The sequence below is a fragment of the Pteropus alecto genome, unplaced genomic scaffold (assembly GCF_000325575.1).
Source record: "Pteropus alecto unplaced genomic scaffold, ASM32557v1 scaffold71, whole genome shotgun sequence".
NCBI classification, from domain to species: Eukaryota; Metazoa; Chordata; class Mammalia; order Chiroptera; family Pteropodidae; genus Pteropus; species Pteropus alecto.
This window is the reverse complement of record NW_006433024.1, coordinates 12,242,319-12,253,208: the sequence shown is the minus strand read 5'-3', so window position 1 is coordinate 12,253,208 and position 10,890 is coordinate 12,242,319. Positions and strand designations below refer to the sequence as shown.

Below are 10,890 nucleotides of genomic sequence, written 5' to 3'. Positions count from 1 at the left end.
CTGCTGTGCAAACAGTTTTGACAGGAACTGCTGTAACTCGGGCTTGACTGAGTGTCAGACCAACCAGACAGCCCTGTGGGGTAACACACTTTCCCGTGAAGGGTACTGGCCACCCTGGCCAGCGATTAACGAGATGTAAGGTCAGATGTATTACTGCATCCCAGGTAGCAGATCCCGCCTAGTATCCTTTGTCTCCTGTCTTACAGGCAGGACTCGTGGTCCTCAAAACAGGAAGGGGCATTTTTTTTTTTTGGAACAAACAAACAGTAAATTACATTCATTTTCCTGCCATCAGCAACACGCCAACTTTAGCAGCAGCTGATCTACAATCAAGAGGGTTTTAAGGCCCGAGACATGCCTGGGTTTTAAAAACCCACATGGCCACATTTCTATCTGGAACTCGTAGAATGGTGCTGGTCTGCCCTTGACAAGGCACAAACTTGGGAGATAGTGTCTAGGTTCAAATTATGGCTCTTATTTTTAATGACCTTGGGCAAGTTTCTAAATATTACTGAGCCTCAGTTTTCTTATCAGTAAATTGGAGCTAACATCTATCTCACAGGGCTCTAGGGAGGGTTCGATGCAATAATCTATAGAAAATGCTTAGCCCAGAGCATAGCGTACAATACTCGCTAAACAATAATGCTTATGTTATTTATACTCATCATCATCATCGTCATCATCATCACTATGTTTATAGCATTCTAAAGCTGATCCTTGAGCTGCTGAATTAGTTTTCCGGTTACCAAAGTTTTAAAAAAGCTCACTATGAAAGATCTCTATGTATTGATATGACATCATCTCCAGGGTACACTGTCAAGTAAAAAACCACAAAGTACAAAAGAAGACCTTCAGTACTTCAACTCTCCATGTAGCAAGAGAAGGGGACATAGGAAAATATACATGTGTTGGCTAATCTGCACACAGGAAATACAAGAAGGATAAACCGGAAACCAAAGACACTGGTTACTTCAGGTCGTGGATGGGAAAAGGGTGGAAAGGATGGGGAAATGGAATGGACGGTGGGAATGAGAGGGCTGCACGTTTCTCTGTGTCTATTTGTATATGACACTTAGAACCATGACAACATTCGACATGCTCAAAAAATAAACAAAATCAAGTGTGTGTGTGTGTGTGTGTGTGTGTGTGCAGACTCAAAATGCAATATAGACAGCAACAAAAGAACACAACTGGATTACAGAGGAATAACACCACAGTGAAGGGGGTGGGAAGGAAAAGAACTAGCCTAAGCCACCCAGAAAACCATTATGTTGATTGGATTCTATAAGCTAAAGAAAAAAAGAATGGCACACAAGTACAGTACTCTAGTTATATTTGTTTGTCACAGGGGTTTGGATAAGCAATTCAGAAACGACCTTTTGTGAGCACTGGGCTTGAACAAATAAGTAAATATATTGCAGATAGTAAGAGCGAGTTCTCACTATCGGACGAAGACATTACAAATAAGGAAAGTGGGAAGGCTAAAATGAACCCTGAGACTCTGGGCTGGATTTGAAGACATCGGTATGAACTCAAGGTTCAGATGGAAGGGCGGGGAGGGGAGGGGACCAAGCAAGACTCCTTGGATAAGTGGTTGATTCCAGGGGGAAAATACAAGATGAACCTGGAGTGGCTTGTGTTGCCAGAAAGTAAAGAAGGGCTCAATCTATAATGAAGGCGTGTCAGACGGGCACAGGCGTCGACCTGGAGGTGCCCCCAGCGGCCAAAGCTAGAATAAGCTGAGCAAAAAAATAAACAATGGTATAATGGATTGTAACCCAGAGAGTAAAATAAACATCTGTGAGCCCGTACTGATACCATAAATTACTGAATAAATAAGTAAACGAGGAAAAAGGGAACGTTCTTCATTACGAAAGAATTCTAGTTAATAACCATAGAAGGGGTGTGGGAAACAGAAAGCCGCCATTAAGCGAACACCGTAGTAGTAACTGTTAGAGGCAAGACCCAGCGATGGACGTGCACATGACAAGGATCAGCCCTGCAGGTCACCTGTCAGGGATCAGGGAAGAAAGGCTGCCTACAGGCTTTTGGACATCTGAGAGCATTTCTTCCTAAACCTCACTACATCACTCCTCCATTCAGAATGGCACCGCCCTCCCACCTCCTTAAAAAGTCCCCATCACAGCACCATGCAGCCCAGGAGACTTCATGCCCACCCGCTCCCCGTGCTCTGGCTACGCTGGCTTCCTGGCTCCTCCTCGAGCACTGGGGGCACAGCCCTACCTCAGGACCTGTGCACCTGCCATTCCCTCTGCCTGGAATGCCTTTCTCCAGGGGTTAGCATGGCTCACTCTTCCATTTATTTAGGTCTCTTTCACCATTGTGCTGTCTACAGTAGAAACTCCATCCTCCACCCTCAGTTACCCTAGTTCTTACTCTGCTTTTCTTCCTTTTCTTTCACAGGAAAAGTCATCGACTTTGTGTTGCGCTATCTGATGAACATACACTCACTTGAAAACTTTCATTCACCACTTTTGAAGGAGCTGCACTGTATAGCACCTACATCGGGTATCTAATAAATACTTGCTGAATATACAAAAGAACCTATACAAAAAGGGAGTGGGAGTGGGTAATCATAGCGAGCATTTGCTGAGTGCTTGGCATGGGCTAAGACTTGTGCCCTATATTTTACAGACAGCTTCTCATCGACTCTTCACCAAATTTCATTTTACAGATAAGAAAACTGAGGCCCAGAATTGAAGAAGCTTGACACTGCTAATAAACAATGTCGAACCTTGCTCTTGACTCATCTGCTCTACTGCCTCCTTAGATATTTGTAAGACTCGGTTCAGCTCCAAAAGACGAGCCTTTATGAGACAAAGGAAGAGAAAAGAGAGTGAGAATATGAATAATTATAAATGAATTAGCTACCATTCCATTAACCAGCTCTTTGGCTCTGCCCTCGTACCTTCTTCAAGAATTACTCATGAGACTTCCTGCCTTGTCAGGGATGCTCAGCTGCAGTCTCTGTCAGAGGGAGTCTATCCTGTTATGATTTACATCTGCACCATCAGACTCTGCTAAGGCAACTGCCAGCAGATCGCAGGCGGCCAGCCGAGCGCCTGGCAGAGGCTCAGAGAGAAGCCAGTCACTGACAGCAGCTGTCGGCGGCTGCCTGCCTGCATGACCCGCTGTGGGGCTCAGACAGGCTCTGGACAAAGTCTGTACTTTCCCCTTGCACCCCCATTTCCACAAAGGGAAGATTAGGTGGAAGACTGACTCTGTCTAAAATCACTCTGACAAAGGCAGATGAGGGCTGGGGGGACTCCATTCCACTTTAAATTTAAATTCGCCACTTTGCAAGGAGTTCTCCATGAACTTTTCAAAGCGGGGATCAGGCCTCTCCAGGGGGTTGGTTTATTCCCCCATCTGAGTCCTCTCCCTCCTTAGAGCCTGGTTGTCACAGTTCTGAATGGCACTGATCAGTAAAACAAACAAACAAATGTTTAAACTAGATGGACGTAGACAAAGGACTAACATGATTGCCAACTTTTTATTTTACCCGCAAGGAGGGCATAAAAATGCGTGCAATCATCTCTGCTCACCACTGCCCTAAATGAAAAGCTGCTTTAGCGTCCCATATGCAGTATTTGGGGAGCATGTCGGAACTAGAAGGGAACCAGGAGACACCTCAGTGTTGCCAGATGGTGACGCCCTCAGAACAAAGACCTGATCTTTCTATGCATACATCTGGAACACAGCAGGTAATCTACACGGGTTCATTCAATAATTAATTCTCACATTTCACAGATGAGAAAACTGAGGCCCAAGAAGGCAACTTAGGACTTACCCAAAGTCACATGGCTATTTAGGATCAGACTGCTCTAGAATCCAGTCCTCATGCCTCCGAGTCTAGACTCTTTCAGCTACACTAGGCTTTAGGTAGGGTGCTGCAGGGTCACGCCCTGCCCAATCCCGCATCAAGGATCAGATTCAGGAGAGACCCCAAGAAAAGGGGTCATGAAAGTCCCTCTTCCACAGGACCAGAACTCTCCAAGCCTTGGCTAGTGACGTTCTCCCCCAGGCACGCCTGTGGCTCCCAAGCTAACAAGGAAAGGGTTCATGGCCGCCCTGCTCCTCAAAGATGACCAAGGATGCAGTGTGGGCCTGTGGTCTGCTCTTGCTACCCAGACTCCCCGTAGTAATCACAAAAAAAGGGTTGGACAAGGGCTGCAATGCCAGAGCCTCTCTGTTCAGCCAGAAGAGCCATGATTTCAGCTCATCAGACCTGCAGCATCTCTCAGGCTGAGGCAACAGCTCCGGCCATAGCTCCAGCCATAGACTCTCTGTGGTTGGCCTAATAAGTAACAACTGCCACCTCCACTCCCTGCTCCAGGATGCTGCCAGTGTGTACCACAGGTAGCCCAAATAACCAGAAGCAGGAGCCTTAAGCTCTTCTGCAAAATTGCCATCCTTGCTTGGTAAACTCAAGACATAAGTCACTGTGAAAAATTTATATGGCAGAGAAATGTACAAAAGCAAATGTAAAAATTACCCCAAGTTGCCGCCGCCAAAGGAAACCCACTGTGGCCATTTTGGTTGACATGTTCCTGAAGCATAGTCTCACAAACCATAATGTGCAATGGATAGCCCTAGGACCTCGTTAAAATAAAATGCAGTGGGTCTGGAGTAGAGCCTGGGATTCTGCATCCCCGATATGTTCCCAGGGAACACTGATGCTGGTGGCTCCTTCACCAGCAAAGGACCACTGTCTTGTTTGTTGCTCCAACCCCCATGCTCCGAACAGGGCCTGGCACTTAAGTTACTCAGTAATTACTGACAGAATTAATAAACAGAAGTCAGAGTATATCTGGTTAAATGCACCCATGAAGCATTATGCTATTCTGAATCCTACTCTTGACACTGTGACATTTTTTCATGTTGATAACTACAGGTCCACACTATCACTTTTGGTAGTTAAGGGTAATGTTACTGCATCTCAGTATCCACAGGTCCTATTACTGGTGGATATTTGGGGCGTTTTCAATAAACAGTGCACATCCAGATGTATATGCTATTTTCCCCACTTGTATAATATCTCTTTAAGGTATAACCGCTAAGTCGAAGGACATACATATTTCACATTTTGGCATCCTTTAGATCAACTTCCTCCTCCCTAAGGAGCTGGTACTGCCTTCTGGCCGCAGACGGCCACGGGGAAGGCCTCCACCCAGGACTGTTTGAGATGCGCTTACTCTCTTCGGCTGGCAAGGATCCTCCTAGACGCGCCCAGGCTGGGGATACTCCACGGATCCTCCACGTTGATGTTAAGTTGGTCCTTCACTGCTGCCGGTGCTCATGATTCTCCATCTAGCTCTGTCTCGCTTCATTTTAACACCCGTGCATTTCATTACTTTGCGGAGTAAGGGACATTCCTATCTGGTCAAGGAAACCATGACTCTTCTTTTCGTCTTTTTAAATGTGCCCTGGGTGCCGGGCATCCATCTTGCTGGGGCTGATTTCCCTGGGTTACACCGATCGTGGGCGACGCCAAGCGTCCCTCCTTCCGGGACACGCTCCTGACTTCCCCAGGCTGCACTTTCCCATTAAGGACGCTGACAAAGGGCAGGTTCTCGCTCCACTGGCTGTCCCGTCTCCCAGTATTTCTCCAGGATCTCCTGTCCTATGTGGCAGTCTTTCGTGAAGATGGGGGTCAGTGATCCTCCTGCAGCAGAATCTTCAGCGAGGCTTGTGAAGGCATAAATTCCTGGGCCTCTCTCCAGGGGAATATGCATTTTATTAAGCACACAGAGGATTCCAATACACACTCACGTGTGAATACCCAACTCAGACAGAGTCTACCTACATCTCATGCCCAGAGAGCAAATGACCTCATCAGTCCTTTCTTCCTGGTAGCGCCACTGCCAAGAATTCTAGCTACAGGGCCAATGTGGGGCCTATTATGACCATCACCCTCCTTGAGTCAGGTCTAACGCTCACATCTCAGATAGTGTAGTTACCACCCACAAGGCAACCCCAGGCCTTGTTATGATCTTTCCCCTTTTTAGCAGGTTCTCTCTTCTTCCACGTTCATGTGCAGGAAACAAATAACTGCTTTACACACAAAAGCTGTGGGCTCATATTCAAACAGTTACTGTCCTAGCAAAAAGGCCCTTTTAGAACTTTAAAAGTCTTAACCAGTTCTGACCACTTTTTAAGGGTTTATACTTTACCTGTGCACAATACAAAATAGGGCTAAAGGGGCCAAAGAATTTTTACTGCCCCCTCTTGGCCAATAACAAAATATTCCTAAGCATCCTACTACCTGTCAGGCACTGAGTCCGTTGTGAGGCAATTCAACAGCACTCCCTAAGTGACCGGGGACACAGATAAGTGAGTCTCTGTATGCAGTACTGTGAATGCTCTGATGGGGGAGCTAGAGGACACCCAACCTCAAATTGCGGGGGGTGTGGGAGTTGGGGGGGTGGGGGTGCAAGGTGGGTGTCAGAAAAGGCTTCTCGGAGGAAAGCCAGCCTCAGGAGAGATACTCCACACACACCTAAGGGTGAAACCAATGTAATTCTTAGACAGTCTAAGGTCTTATTTATTTAATTATTCATTCCATTAACATTCATTCACAAACCCAGAGTAATACCTGCAAAGAATGAGGAGGCACAGGAGATAGCTATGCCACAGATGAAAATTCAGTCCGGGTGGGACTGAGGCGCGAAGGCTGTGCCAGGAAGTGGGGACAGCACGGAGGTAGGAACGATGCGTTAACGGAAGAACTGAAAGGGAGTCAATATGGACCCCCTTGGCTTCTCATATCAGTAAAAGTACCCAGTATCTTTTTCTTTAATTAAAAAAATTAAAAACCTTATTCTTGGGGGAAAAAAAAAAGTGCTATGAGCTAGGTGCAATTCAACTCATGCTAAAGACGTGAGAATTTTAAGTGCCATACTAAAGTATAAATTTCCAAAAAAATCAAATTATAAAATTCACATAATCTGAATCAACATGCACGCACCCCCAAAGTGACTGACCACATGCAGCGATCATTGGCTAAAACTTCGCAAAAAGTAAAGGATCTGAAATTGTTAGTATATTCAGTCCCCTAGTATATTTTGTAAAATGTCAAATTGTGGTTCCTTTTAAAAGTTAAAAAAGACTGCATGGTTGGAAGCAAGAAAGCAAAAAAAAAGGCCTTATAAAATAACAGACTTTCAAAAAGTACCATGCCCAGATTCTCTAAGAAGTCTAGGAGGGAGAAAAAAATACGTCTTTCATTCTTGTTCTAAACAGAAGACAAAAAGCCCAGTAAGCCAAATCCACACCTGGAATTCTAGCCTTTACAAATTCATTGTTGCTTGTTCAAAAAAGCTCTTTGCTTGTTCCAGCAGTTCAACTCCACATGACTACTGAAGTGGACTCTAAGTTTTATTGATCAAATATCACAAAGTATTAATTTTTTTTGGTATTTTCCCCTTTAATTCTCTTCCCCTAACTTCCACCCCCAACCTACATAAGGACGCTGCTGTCTCCCCTCAAGAACTGGATCTCTGAAGGCGAGGCGTCCCCTCCCACGTGCTCCCGGCGCACACCCGGGGCCTGGGGGACCGGGGCCCAGACCGTGGCTCCACCTGGGGCACGAACCCAGCACCTATACCCTTGGGGCTAAGAGTCAGAGGGCTTAGATAGAACTGGGTTTCTATCCCCAGTTCTGCCACATAATAGCTAAGACTTTGGACAAGTCACTTAACCTCCTTTGACCTCAGTGTCCCCTCTAAAAGGAGCATAAAGATAGCACAGATATCATCAGTGGCTAGAAAATAAGAAGAGATTTTGCATGTAGAGAAAACAGCAAAATGCTTGCTATCTAGCAGGAATCCGATAATATTCTACCCTCCTTAACATGGTTCATGATTCTGCAAACAGGTCTCCTTCACATATACAGACGGCCCAGAGAAAAATGACGCAGACTCAATATAATGTTTAGACAAGATCTTACTCTTTCCATTGTTCATTCCATTAACATTAGTTCTCAAACGCTTTATGCCACACATAGGACCAACTGTGAGGGGTGGGGCGGTTGCAAAGAGAATCAAACATTCACACATAACTTCAGCTAGCAAGAAGCTCCTAGCCAAGGAACACCTGGTCATGAAGAAAAAAAAAAGAAGAAAGAGGACAATAAACAGATAATTGTAATGAGATGTGATAAGTGCTACATAAGGTGTATAATTATTTGCCTTTCGACACTGTATGATAGTAGTTAAGAATGTAGAGTTACATTTCAGCCTGCCTCCATTCAAATCTTGGTTCCACCACTTACTGGTTATATAAATCATGATACGTTATTTCACCTCTCTGTGCTTCCTTTTCCTCATCAGGGCATGGAGATATTAACAGTACCTATCTTGTGAGGTTGCTGTGGAGATTAAATGAGACATTATAACATTTGCTTAGTTTTCCTCCGGAACACTAAGTTAATAGCTGTGATAGTTAATACTATATTAGCTATTGTTATATATATTACATACCAGCTATTATTATTTGATTTTATACTATACAGTATCATGTAGGAGTGTTATATAGTATCGCACAGTATTATTGCACAGGACTAGCTATTATTATTACTGTTATCACTTATTACAATTATTTTGAAACAGGTTCTGCCCAGCTGGGGACACTCGCTCCATCTGTGAGAGGGTGGCCTGAGTTTAAGAGGAACTCAAAAAAAGAGTATGACTCACTTGGCCTGGGGGACCCAGGGGACAAGGCACAAAAGAGTGTTATTTTAGTTGAATATGAAAGATTAGGAGTATGTCGATGAAAAAGGACAGGGAAGGGCATTCTAGGCAAATGAATGACATGAACGAAAGCTCCAAGTCGTGAGAGGTTATGGCTTATACCGAGATCTGGGAGAAGACAGGGCATCTGTAATGCAGAATGTGTGGCAGGAGGTGAGGCTGGGAGAGAGGCAGTCAAGAGGTTGGACACTTACTCTGCAAGCCGATGGGCTTCTTTATAAAGGAAAGTAATGAGTCGGATGTTTTTGTTTGTTTGTTCGTTTTATGAAGGAAATCTTTATGAATGGACAATGATATTGTGAGACTCTATAAGTCAAGGAAATATCCTCCTCATTTCCAAAAAGCTCTCAGAGAACTGAAGAGAGCCAAGTCTATAATATTCTTTGGGCTTTCATGAGGAAAGGCACTATAAACAATATGGGAATTCAAAGTGCCTGTCGTTGCCTTTTAAAATAATTTCATTTTTAGGAATGACAGGAACAAGTGTTGGCGAGGATGTGGAGAAAAGGGAACCCTCATGCACTGTTGGTGGGACTGCAAATTGGTACAGCCACTATGGAAAACGGCCCGGAGAGTCCTCAAAAAATTTAAAAAAGAATTACCTTATGACCCAGTAATTCCATTTCTGGGTATTTATACCAAGAAAACCAAAACACTAATTCAGAAAGATATATACACCTTTATGTTCACTGCAGTGCTATCTACAACAGCCAAGATATGGAAGCAACCTATGTGCCCACCAACAGACAACTGGATGAAGAAGCTGTGGTACATATATACGATGGAATATTACTGAGCCATAAAAACAATAAATAAATAAAATCTTACCATTTGCAGCATGGGTCAACCTAGAGGCTATCATACTAAGCAAAATAAGTCAAATAGAGAATGACAAATACCATATGATCTCACTTATATGTGGAATCTAAGGAACAAAATAAATGAACAAACAAAACAGAAACAGACTCATAGATACAGAGAACAAACTGGTGAATGCCAGATGGGAAGGGGTTTGGGTGAAAAAGGTAAAGGGATTAAGAAACGCAAATTGGTAGTTGCAAAACAGTCACAAGGATGTGAAGTACAGCATAGGGAATACAGTCAATAATATTGAAATAACTATGTAGAGTGCCAGGTGGGTACTAGACTAATCGGGGGAATCACTTCATAAATTATATAAATGTCTAACTACTATGCTGTATGCCTGAAACTAATATAAAATAATATTAAATGTAAAATCTAATTAAAAATAAAAAATAACAAGAAAAAAGAATGACAAGAAAAAAGGCAAAACAAGTTAGCAAGTTTGGGATTAGGAAATTACCTTTAAGACCTAAATGTTTTTTTTTAGGTTATTTATTTTGGCTATTTCTAATGCATGTGCATGTGGGTATGAAGGTGTGTTTGTGTGCATGTATATTGCAATGAAAACACCAAAGAATCTATAAGCAGGAAACCCTGAAATCCCCAACTGATTCTTCTACAGACAAACCTTGAGAGAAAAAGAGCTCTAAAAAGATAATAAATAAATGTGGGTCAGATAACTTAGCCTCCGGAGGCTTTTCATGGCTTGCAGGGAAAACTTCCTGACAGTGGATCAGTCCCCGGGATTAAGAACAGATGTGGGAACAGACACGGCTAGAACAGAACAGCGCCCACCTTCAAAAGAGCATTTCAATGAAGGCATCATCCAGCTCCATGAAAGGTGATACCCAAGGGACAACTCCTGAGAAAAATGAGGCGGAAAGGTGAATAACTAAAAAAAGGGGTGGGTAAAGAGGGATGTGAGAATCAAAGAGAGTTTTCGGGTTTGAATAAAAACGAATACAGAAGAATCCATCCTAGATCACCCTCCATCTTGCTGGGCAAATGAGGGTCACCTTTGCCAAAAAGGCCTTACTTTTCAGAGGCCTCACTCTTTCTTGCCCGCTGGGCCCCTGACAAGCCTTTGAGGTTTTTCTTCTTAAAACTAAGCCTCGTTTCCGCGTATTCATTACCTTCAGACTTGTGAAGAGGAGGCTTATTTCTCACTAGCTCTCGAGAAGTGCCTCTGTCCTTCTCACCCTCCCTCCCCACACAATCCACACATGCAGAAGAACTCGGAGCTCAGAAGTTTTGT

General features: G+C 43.9%; 1 protein-coding gene across 1 annotated transcript in view; it reads right to left on the bottom strand.

Annotated features, from left to right (window-relative positions):
- The window catches only part of LDLRAD3 (low density lipoprotein receptor class A domain containing 3), a 158,268-nt gene that overhangs the window by 120,559 nt on the left and 26,819 nt on the right, over positions 1-10,890 (bottom strand). The gene's annotated exons all lie outside the window — the stretch shown is intronic.